The following is a 12,675-nucleotide window of genomic DNA, read 5'->3' as shown; positions in this document are numbered from 1 at the left end:
AATATTTATAGGTGAAGAGATGCTAATGATTAGTAAAGCTGAATGAACACTATACAGGTATTCTGACCATTTTTAACATTCCTGTATACACTTCATACTATTTAAAAATAAGAATTAGAGATGTAATTGCTCTTGACCCCTACTCTTTCTCTTTTTCCCATCACAGTCAGACATAATAAGAGGTTTGTGTACATTCAGTATTTTCCTACTTACTTAGTTCTCATTGTACTTATTTTCTTATTATCATTATTACACAGATTCTAACCTCTGGGGTCCACTAAAATTTAGCAATCATTTCCTTGTTGATATAAATTGTTTTAATTTTCATCCAATCTGCAGGTTAATTATAAGAAGAGATTGGATAAGAAGTGATAAACTTGCAATTTTTTTTTTAAGTTTAGCCACAGGGAAAGCATGTTTATTTAATTCTTTAATGGTATGATATAGTTGAAGAAATCTGTATGTATGTGTTTGTGTGTGTGTGTGTGTGTGTGTGTGTGTATGTGTGTGATAAATAAATCTTTCTATTTATTTATCTATCTGTTTATCTACTAAGGGAGAAAGAATCTGTGGGCAGACTCAAAGGCTGGAGACCAAGGAAAGAGTTGATGGGTAGTCTCCAAGTCCAAAGGCAGCTGGAGATAGAATTTCTTCTTCTTCAGAGGACTACAGTCTTTCTCTCTTAAGGCATTAAAATTAAGTATGAGGATGAGGCCTATCCACATTATGGAGTTTCATTTACTTTACTCAAAGTCTACTGATTGAAATATTGACTTATGTCTAAGGCAAATACCTTCACAGCAACATTTAGATTCATGCCTGACCAAACATCTGGGTACATTAACTTAGCTAAGTTGCTGCATAGAATTAACCATCATATTAACATCTATATCTTATTTTATGTGAAAAATATTTTATATTAGATAGGTTTGAAAGGATAAGAGTGAATTCAATATGTATTTACACTATTATTGTATTCAGAATCCTAGCATTTTTTTTTTTCTTTTTTGCCCATTCCTCCAATCCTTCCCACTGGCAATCAGCTTGTTCTTTGTATTCATAGGCCTGATTCTGCTTTGTGTTTGATTGCTAGACCCCTGGTGTTTCTTTTATGAATCCTATAATTAACAACATTGAATGAACAGACTGATATTTCCTTATTTGACTAAATTTGTGAAGATTTCAATATTTCCAGGATTACTAGTATATGTAATTTTACATCAGAGTTCTATGAATGAAAAATTAGCAACTTTTCTATTTGTCTAGTAGGAAAAAAGTATATGTACTATATCATATCATATAATATTTATAATAAAGTGGGATAACTTTTTCATTTGATTCCCATTTATGAAATGAAAAATACCTTTTTTTTAAGCAAATGCTTCATCTCTATGTTAGTTTGGGCTGCTATAGGAAAGTACCACAGATTAGGTGTCTTATAAATAAATATTGTTCATGGATTCAGAATCTGTTAAATCTGTGGTCAAGACACTTGAATGATTGGGCTTTGGTGATGTCCCTCTTCCAGGTTGCAGACTGTCATCTCCTCCTTGTATTCTCACCTGGCAGAAAGAGGGCTATGAATGAGGTCTCATTCATAATGGTAATAATCCCATTCATGAGGGCTCCATCCTCATGACATAATGACCTTCCAAAGGTCCTGCCTCAGAAGTACCATCACCTTAAGGCTTACAATTTCAACATACAAGGGGGGGAGGCAAAAACATTAATTCCATAAGAGACTCTATTAAAATTATAATAGGTTAGCTAAAATAGTGGTGCATATGTACATATTAAATTCATTCAAGCCATCATTGCATCTGATTATTGTGTTTTAGTAGTTTAAAAAGCATTTTCATAGGCAGGAAAGCAAGAATCTAACCAGAGGAATGGCATATTCTAACAATACGCATGTAATAAACTTGAAATAAATTGAATAATCACAACAAGGTTAAGGTCTTTTTTTTTTAAATTAGCAGTAAAAACTGGAAAATATAATAGTAAATAAGTGGTTTAAGGTGTATAAAACATTTATGCTTTCTATTTTTTCTTACATTATTATTTAATTGAAGTATTTCATTCCAAATCCTGATGATATATGATAGATTCGTTGATTTAGACTCTGCTTTTTATGAAAGTCACACGATGATGAGTGCTAAAACTTCTATTCTCAATATCTGTTTCTGTGCTAAAATATATTGCTCTACGTTGCCATACTTCGCAATACTCGGACTTAGTACTTACAGTTTAAATAGTTCGAGTGTTTGAGTATTGAGCAAAAATATACTGGCTTTTTAGTGATATGAAATATAAAATAGAGTTATTAACTCCATTTCTATGACCAAAATTTAATACTGCTAGTTATCATTTAAAAGTTTTTTTTAAATAGCTTTTTTTCTAGCCTTATTCAACGTTTTTGAATAGTTCAACTAGATAAATAGTACTAGTATAACATGAAACTATTTGTGAACGTGGGGAAGACTACTATTTGCTCATGCAGAAAATATCATTTGAGTCATTCACCATGTGAAATGGTTACAATAAAGCTTGTTGCTATTACTCTAGACAGCTAAAACTGATGAAATACTAAATTAAAGTTGTTAGTCAAATCAATAAAAGCACCAGAGAGCACTTCCAATTAGGTTGCTCAGACAGTAATTTGCATGTAAACAGTTAGTGTTAGTTAATTAAATGCCGATTGGTTCTTCAAGATAAATTATATTTCTTTGTAGTTAACTCAGAAACATGGTGCAAGAATTTTGAGAGAATTTCATTTGGACATTAGGTTAACAAGATCTATTCAACTTCAATAACTATTTTTGATTAAACTAACAACGAATCAAAAATTGTGCTTTTAATTTTAATCAAATATTTAATTACAATTTAAATATTATCATTGTGCAAGCTAATGGTATATGATATAGTACTTAAATTAGTAATAATAATGATATTTCTATTGCTTAATATAATGCATTATCCATCAATGATTTGCACATATTTGGTATATGTAAGAAAGAATAAGATTGCTATTTTCCTAATAGCATTTTTGAGTTATCAAACATTATTTTAGAAACAAATACTGAAAGTTTCCATTTCACAAGGAATTAAATGTTCATTGTCTACCAGAGAGGTCTAGACAAAAATTCTAAGTATACAAATCAATGTTAGAGAATTTAAATGTTGAAAACCATCTCTTCTCTAGCATTATTCTTTAAAAAATATAGCTATATATATTTTATTTATTTATTCATGAGACACGGAGAGAGGGGTGGGGGAGAGAGAGGCAGAGACACAGGCAGAGGAAGAAGCAGGCTCCATGCAGGGAGCCCAAGGTGGGACTCCATCCTGGGTCTCCAGGATCAGGTCCCAGGCTGAAGGCGGTGCTAAACCGCTGAACCACCTGGGCTGCCCTATTCTTTTCTCTGAATATAATTACACTATGTGCATTGATCTTGCAAATTTTAATAGTGTAATATTGGAAAATAAGTCCATAATTATTAAAAATTGAGATTTGTGAAGGTTAAGATGTGTTCAATATAATCTAATGTCTAATATAATTATACTTCCTACTTACAAACTTGCATATGAACCACATATAAGCTACATACAGACATATCTGCCTCTATTACAGAAACCTAATTTTTTTCCCTTTCATCACTTGACTGTTGGCTAGTTTGTGATCAATCAATTTCTATGGCTTGAAAGAATAAATGAAATATCCCTTTCTTCTTCCAAACATAAATACTTCAGAGTATTTCTTTGGGGTTTACATCATCTATGTACACATCCCAAACACCAGCTGTGCAGCAGTGAAGTTTTGACTAGAATTGTTCAAAATTTTACTATGTGATATGTGATATTTAGCTTTATCTTAGCCGTCAGTCAGTATCAGACTCTTTGATGTATCCCTGGAGATAAGCAAAGAGCAGTACCAGTCGAGCAATCTTATCCATCATTAGTGAGGACAATGAGAGAAAGCTCGGGGCCATTAGGAGCTAATGTTTCATTCTTAGTAAATAATTAAAATTTAACAATTCATTTATATTACTTGCTTATTTGGGGATCACTTCATTCTAAAATTAAACTTTTGAAAAATGTTTAACTTTTATTAAACTTTGAACATTTATTAATATATTTAAATTTCATTTCTCTCATTGGAATTTCTTGTCTTTTTTTTTTCTTTCTTTCTCTTTCTTCAACTTACTTTTTTTCTGATGAATATAAGTGATTATTAAAATTGGAGTCATACTTACATGTATTCTGCTTCCCACTCTCTTCATTTCATCAAAATCCCAGAAATAGTAGAAGTGAAACCAATGAATCACCAAAGTAGTTATTAGTTAAAGCTTATAGTACACACACTAAAAAGACAGTTTGCCGACCAGGAGCACTCCAACCAAACATGGAATGAGACTTAGAAGTATACTGTTATAAGGCACTTTGTATGGTGAGGAAACAGTGACTGTTTATTCTTTATAGTGATTGATTACAGTATTAAAATTTTCTTAAATGATAAGAAATTAGCTAGTGGTTACCATATATCAATTTAAGGGAATAGTTTAAATTTTGCTTGTGATTTTTAGAGACACAAGTAAGAAGTGACTCTATCAAGTTAGTTTGGCTTGCCTTGCAAAATAAGCTAAATTAAAACTGCTTGTATGGCTAAACTGGTTTTGTCTGCTCAGGAAATTTGCAAGTCTGGTTTCTGTTTGTTTGATTCTGACACTCCTTTAATCCTGCATTCATAACAGCAAAAACTTTCTCAATTTCTCTCTACAGATTACAAGCATTACACACACACACACACATGTATGTTACATACCACATGTATTACATATCCCTTCTCTGCAAACTTCAGGACTTTGGATTTGATTTTACTATTTAAATCACTATGATGACATCCTTGAAATTAGATTAATGCATTCTTATAACAAATCTTCAAGTACAGGTGGTACCGGACTTACAATGATTTTACTTATGATTTTTCGACTTTATGGTGGTGTGAAAGTGATATACATTCAATAGAATCTATACTTCAAATTTGAAACTTTGATCTTTCCTGGGCTGCAGTATGTGATATGCTACTCTTGCATGATGCTGGCAAGGGGCCACAAGCCACAGCTACCAATCAGTCACATCATCACGAGGATAAACCACTGATATACTTGCAATCACTGTCCCCATACAACCATCTGTTTTTCACTTTTAGAATATTATTCAATGAATTACATGAAACATTCAACACTTTGTATTTTAAATATGCTTTGTGTCAGATGATTCTGCCCAACTATAGGTGAATGTCATGGTCCTCAGGACTTTTGAGATAGGCTAGGCTAAACAATGATGTCCTGTAGGTTAGGTAAACAGGCAGACCTCTTTTTATTGTGCTTTGCTTTATTGAGCTTCACAGATGTTGTTTTTAACAAATTGAAGGTTTGTGGCATCTTATGTTGAAGAAGTCTATCTGCACCATTTTTCCAATATTATTTGCTCACTTTATGTCACATTTTGGCAATTCTAGCAACCTTTCAAGCTGTTTCATTATTTGTTATGATAATCTGTGATCATCGATCTTTAATATTACTGTTGTAATTGTGTTGGGGCACCACAACCACATCCATATAAATCAGCAAACTTAATAAATGTTATGTGTGTACTCACTGCTCTACCCACTAGCTATTCCATAATCTCTCTCTCTATCCTCAGGCTTCTCTATTCCCTGAGACACAGTATTGAAATTAGGTCAGTTAATAACCCTACAAATGTCTCTAAGTGTTCAAGGGAAAGGCATATCTTATTTTAAATCAAAAGCTAGAAATAACTAAGCTTAATGTCCTAGGAAGGCATATTGAAAGTCAAGATAGGCTAAAATATAGGCCTCTTGTACCAAATAGTCAAGTTATGAAAGCAAAGGAAAAATTCCTGAAGGAAATAAAAAGTGCTATTCCAACGAATATACAAATGATGAGAAAGCAAACAAACATATTACTGATAAGAATGTTTTAGTGGCCTGGAGAGAAGGTCAACATTCCCTCAAGCCTAATCCAGAGGAAAGTCCAAACTCTTTTCAATTCTTGAAGGCTGACAGAGGTGAGGAATTTGGAGAAGAAAGTGAATATAGCAGAGATTGGTTCATGATATTTAAGAAAAGAAGCTGTCTCCCTAACATAAAAGTGCAAGGTAAGCGGTGAGTGGTGATGTAGAAGCTGAAACAAGTTATCGAAAAGATCATTAATGAAAGCAGCTACAGTAACAAATTTTCAGTGTACATTAAACAGTCTTCTACTGGAAGAAGATACTAGCTAAAGCTTTCATAGCTAGATAGGAAAAGTCAATCCTTGGCTTCAAAGCTTCAAGGGATAGGCTGACTCTTTGGTTAAGGGTTAATATCCCTGGTGACTTTAAGTTGAAACCAATGCTTATAGATTCTTAAAAAACCTTAAGGACCTTAATAATTATGCTAAATCTACTCTGTTTATGCTTCATTAATGGAACAAAAAGCCCAGATGATAGCACATCTGCTTACAATATGGTTTAATAAATATTTTAAGCCCACTGTTGAGATATAGTGCTCAGAAAATTAAAAAATAATATATATTATAATATATTATAAATAATATATATTAATATCACTGTTCATTGACAATGTATCTGGTCACCCAAGTGCTCTCATGAAGATGTGCAATGTGATTCATGTTTTAATGCCTGATACCATAATATCCATTCTGCAACCTGTGGATCAAGGAGTATTTTGACTTTCAAGATTATAATTTAAGAAGTATATTTTATAAGGCTGCCATAGACAGTGATTCCTCTAGTGGATGCCAACAAAGTAAACTGAAAATCTTCTGGAAAGGATTTACCATTCTAGATGTCATTAAGAGCAGTCATGATTCATGTGAAAGGGTCAAAATAGCAATATTAACAGGGGATAGACATCAATTCCACTCCCATGGAGGACTTTTTAAAATTTTTTTTTTAATTTTTTTTTGAGAGAGAGAGAGTGATAAAGCAAAGGGAGGATCAGAGGGAGAGGAAAAGAATCTCCCTGCTGAGCACAGAGCCTAACACAGGTTCCCATCGCAAGACCTGAGATCATGACCTAAGCCAAAATCAAGGGTTGGCTGCTTAAGCCACTGAGACATCCAGGAGCTCCTCTCATGAATGACTTGGAGTGGATGAAGTAACTGTAGATGTGGTAGGAATAGCAAAAGGACTAGAATTAGAAGTGGGGCCTGATGGGACACCTGGGTGGCTCAGTGGTTGAGCTTCTGCCTTTGTCTCAGGTCATGATCCCGGGGTCCTGGGATCAAGTCCGGCATCAGGCTCCTTCTTCTCCCTCTGCCTATATCTCTGCCTCTCTCTGTGTGTCTCTCATGAATAAATAAATAAAATCTTTTTTTAAAAAAAGAAGTGAAGCCTGAGGATATAACTGAATTTCTGCAATCTCATGTAAAACTTCAGTGGCTGAGGAGATGCTTCTTAGTAATAGCAATGAAAATGGATTCTTGAGATGGAATCTACTCCTGGTGAAGAGACTCTGAAAATTATTGAAATGATGACAAAGGATTTAGAATATTACTTTAACTTAGTTGAGAAAGCAAAGGCAAGATTTAAGAGGATTAATTCCAATTTTGAAAGAAGTCCTATGGTTAAATGCTATCAAATATCATCACATACAACAGAAAATCATTCATGAAAGGAAGAGTCAATCAATGTGACAAACTTCCTTGTCTTATAAGAAATTGCCACAGCAGCCACCCCTTTCAGCAAATATCACTCTAATCAGTCAGCAGGCATCAGCATCATGCCAAGAATCTCCACCTGCAAAAAGATAATGACTTGCTGAAAGCTCAAATGATGGTTAGTATTTTTTAGCAATAAAGTATTTTGTAATTAAGGTATGTACCTTTTTTGTACCTTTTTTATAAATAATATTAATGCATACTTAGTAGACTACATAACTTCTATGCACTGGAAATCAGAAAAGTCTTGTGACTTGCTTTATTACAGTACTCACTTTGTTGTCGTGCTATGGAACCAAAGGCACAATATCTCCAAGGTATGGTTGTATTAAATTCATTTTTGACTGACTGTATTTTCACCTTATGATAGATTTATTGGGATGGAACCCCATCCCAAGTTAAGGAAAATCTGTATGATCTGGGATGATCTAGTCTAATCAATTCCCTACTTGACCTTAATTATTAAAATCTCTTAACCTGATTAGTGCCCAGATTTATTCTCAGTATCACAAGTAGTCTTGCATTAGGATAAAAATAATTCTTTTAGGTACACAATTAAGGCTTAGAATTAACGAGCTATAGAAACAATGTTTGTAAAATAATTTTGTAAAATAATACATATAAAGATAATTTAGTATTATCTATGTGAATTGGTCAGTTTTATTGGTAATTTAGTAATGATCATTTATTTATGTAATATTATTTTTGTAATCTTTACTTTAGAGATCATAATTCAGAAGTACTATGCTTTTTGTATAACACACTTTACTTGTACGCCTTATGAATAAGATCAAGAGTTTGCATGAGATGGGAGAATGAATTGCATGCATATTCCTGAGTTTCAAGGAATATGCATTTTCTGTTTTAAAAATAATTATTTTTGTAATAGTGTCCAAAATAAATATGAAGTCAGCACATACATATACTCTCCTAGTATATGTTTTACATACCTCAATTTAAAAAAATTCAAATTTAGGGATCCCTGGGTGGCGCAGCGGTTTGGCGCCTGTCTTTTGGCCCAGGGCGCGATCCTGGAGACCCGGGATCGAATCCCACATCAGGCTCCCGGTGCATGGAGCCTGCTTCTCCCTCTGCCTATGTCTCTGCCTCTCTCTCTCTCTCTCTGTGACTATCATAAATAAATTAAAAAAATTTAAAAAAAAATAAAAAAAATAAAAAATAAAAAAATTCAAATTTAGTTTGAATAATGCACATTATTAGAAAATACAGAGATGCTGACCTTGCATCACTCTGAGAAACTGTAATCTACACTCGAAAGTCTATTTATTGTTTCTTTTTCCTTTCACAAACCCTAAAGAAGTATAAAACTTCATCCTTCATAATTGTACAGTGTTATTTAACCAAAAGTCATCTTGAGTTCTTCTTTCTGTCTTATTTAAGTGAAGTATAAGATAAGGACGTATTGAGGGATGATGGTCCAGAAACGCAGCCATCTCTAAGCGCCTAAATAAAACACCAGATTCCCTTTGATAGGTTTTGTAATAGTCATATGCATTAAAAGTTTTGAATTTGCTTTTGTAATTAAGGTTTCCTCATGGGAACATATTTTATAAAAATATATTGATTGGGCACCTGGGTGACTCAGTCGTTGAACGATTGGCTCTTCTTTTCTGCTCAGCTCTCGGACCTCATGGATCAGTGAGGTTGAGCCCCAGCTCAGGCTCCACACCCAGTGCAGGAATCAGCTTACAGATTCTCTCCCTCTGCCCCTCCTCCCATTCTTGCACATGTGTGTTCTCTCTTTCTAAAATAAATAAATTAACGTTTAATATAGATAGATGAGAGAGAAAGAGAGAGAGAGAGAGAGAGAGAGAGAGAGAGATTTTCTTCCTACATATTTTTATCTATAAAGAGGTGCAAGTGTGTATGTGTATAGCAAAAAATCTAATACTGGATATCTAAATTTTTAAGACATTTGAAGAGTAAACAAGTTGTGAAGCACCATCTTTTACAATGTGCATATATTCAAATGTAGCATTAATTTGTTATACACAATTGTAATTGTTAGTCATTTGGAATGCAGATCTAGGAGATGAGGGTAAATATAACAAATTAGTGACTATACTACAATGAAGAAATTAGTGATTCAGCAGTGCTAATTTGGATCATAATCATTTTCTGCAAAACTGTTGGACTATGATAAAATAGGTATTTCTTAATGTTGCTGTGGAGAAAAAGTTTCCTTGTGAGTCTAAATACACATGTGGTTGGCATTAGCAATTTGCAATAGCCTCAAATGCTATACATCAACTGGACAAATGTTAAGCTCTAGAACTCCAAACACAAATAAATAAATAAATAAATAAATAAATAAATAAATAAATAAATAAACAAATAAACTCCAAACACTGCTTTTCATCTTTCCATTAAACATAAACTATTGAATATGAATCTTTTCAAATTTTGGGACTACATGTCATAAATATATATTTATTTAAACTTTATACAATATACAATATAATATGTAATAAATTTTTATGTGCATATTTAGTTACAAATCACCCAGTTTTATCATAAATAAGGGTGGTGATTAATTTGCTCTTTTACAAACTGAAGAGTGATTACATTTGCAAATAAATAAATGCCAGTACAAAATTTGTATTTTCCAAAAAGTTGATGGAGAGATGGAAAAAAATATACCAAATATTAAAATTTGTTTTCAAAGTAGATTAATATTGCATGGATATTAATTACAAGGGAAACCCTTCTTATAAAAGATTATACTATTTGTATCAGCATGTCTATCTCTATCATTTCCTATCTACGTATATGCACATGACAATCATGTCCTCATTTATTTATTTATTTTTTTTGGAAGCATAATTGAAAATGTGTTACCAGACAGGATTTTAATTTTCTTTTCATAAAGTGGTTGTAGTGTATTCAAACCTGATCACCTCAAAACTAACTTTCCATGTTATTATGTATTATATGGACTACTACATAAGATTGTTATGGAAATCAAACATTAAAATAAATAAGTTCATAATTTAATATTACTAAAATATATAAAATAAAATGTTTTTCTACAAGTCTTAATTATTTTCTAAATATCATGGAAGCATTTTTGAAAACCTTTATAAGATAATAAGCAATGTGTTGGAAATTTGTTATTATTTAAACTTGTGGGCATTAACTCTTCAATTAAATCATATGTGTAACAAACTAAATATTGTATGCTTAGTTATAAAAAATTCTCTGATGTGTTCGATAAAATAGATCTTCATAGACATAGGTGTTTTGCTGACCATTATATGTTCGTCTAAAAGCTAATCTATTCATTATCAGTGAAAATGTAGAATATTGTTACACAAAGGTCATAGAAATTGACATGTATGAAATACTGTTCCAAATGCTTTACTTTCCATTTAATCCTCACGAAGCTCTGATGTGGGCACTATTATTCCCCATTTTATAGATAAAGTAATTGAGCCCCCTATTTTAAAATAGGGGCTACAGGTATCCTAGTAGTTAAGACAACAGACTTAGTAGTCAGTTGCTTACATTCTAATTCCAGCGCTCTCATTTACCAGTCAGAGAATGTGGGTAAATGCTTTAACTCTAGGTCCTCAGTTTCCTTATCAGTAAAAGGTAACTGTTTATATTTTTATACCAACAAACACTATTAAATTATGTCCTGACCTGGACCTAAGGTGAATGAAAATGCACTAGTTTAATTGGTTGATCATGATGTTGGTATTATTCTGTCAAGTAGGATAACGGAATTGTAACTTTCTTAGGATATTTTGGTTTTTTTTTTTACTTATTGATGTGCCATATTTCTTTAAGGCTCAAGAACTGTGAAATTTATAGATTTGTTCTTGAGCTCAAAATGGAAATTTAAATAATTATAAAATTAAAGTATTAAGATTTGTTGACTTTTAAATAATTTCTTTTTATTTACTGAGGTGTAATTGGCATATAATATTAAATTAGGTTTTAGGTGTACATCATAGTTATTCACATTTGTATACATTGTGAAACAATAACCATAGTAAATCTATTTACCATCTGTCCTCTTACAAAGTTAATAAAATACTATTGATAATATTCACCATATTATACATTGCATCCCCATTACTTATTTATTTTATAATTATAAGTTTCTACTTTTTAATTCCCTTTACTCATTTTGCCCTACTCCTTCCTCCTTCCCCTCTGGCAACACAAAGCTGTTCTCTGCATTCAATAATTATTTTTTAATATAACATTTCTTATTCCATGAGGAAAGAAATCCCCAAAAAACAATATGTGTTGGACTGTTTCAATTAAAAAGATATATTAAACTGAATTTAAAGAAAATCTACCATTGTAAGGAATATCATAAATGATTATTACGCATTATATTCTCCCCAAAAAGTGCTGTTGTTTTTTTTTTTGGCCTTTGATTTCTTCAAACAATACAGTGTTACTTTCACCAAATCAAGAAAAATATTAGACAAAGTGTATTTTTGAGTATTTCACTTTAAGTTTATTTTATCACAAATATACTTGCAGAACAGAATATCCTAATAACATATTTTAAAAAAGAAATTTACTCTCTTATTTAAGAAAGCTGTTAATTAGTGAAAAATTTGACCTTTATTTTTCATGTGCCTTTTGAAGTAATTGAACTAAGTAATAAAAAAATACTGAAATTTTAAATGTCCATTTTCAATTTTCAGCTAAAACTATATGAAGTGATTATTGAAGTTAGTCATTTCTATTAGTACTACTGAATCTGATTTTATTTTATTTTTTAAAGTCTTTATTTACTCATGAGAGACACAGAATGAGAGAGAGAGAGAGATAGAGAGAGAAGCAGAAACATAGGCAGAGAGAGAAGCCCGATGTGGGACCCCAGAATCACACCCTGATCCAAAGGCATCTAGATGCCCAACCACTGATCCACCCAGGAACCCTCTGAATC

This window comes from Canis lupus, chromosome 32 (genome assembly GCF_011100685.1).
Source record: "Canis lupus familiaris isolate Mischka breed German Shepherd chromosome 32, alternate assembly UU_Cfam_GSD_1.0, whole genome shotgun sequence".
Lineage (NCBI taxonomy): Eukaryota > Metazoa > Chordata > Mammalia > Carnivora > Canidae > Canis > Canis lupus.
The sequence above is the reverse complement of the archived record's forward strand: the minus strand, read 5'-3'. Positions refer to the sequence as shown.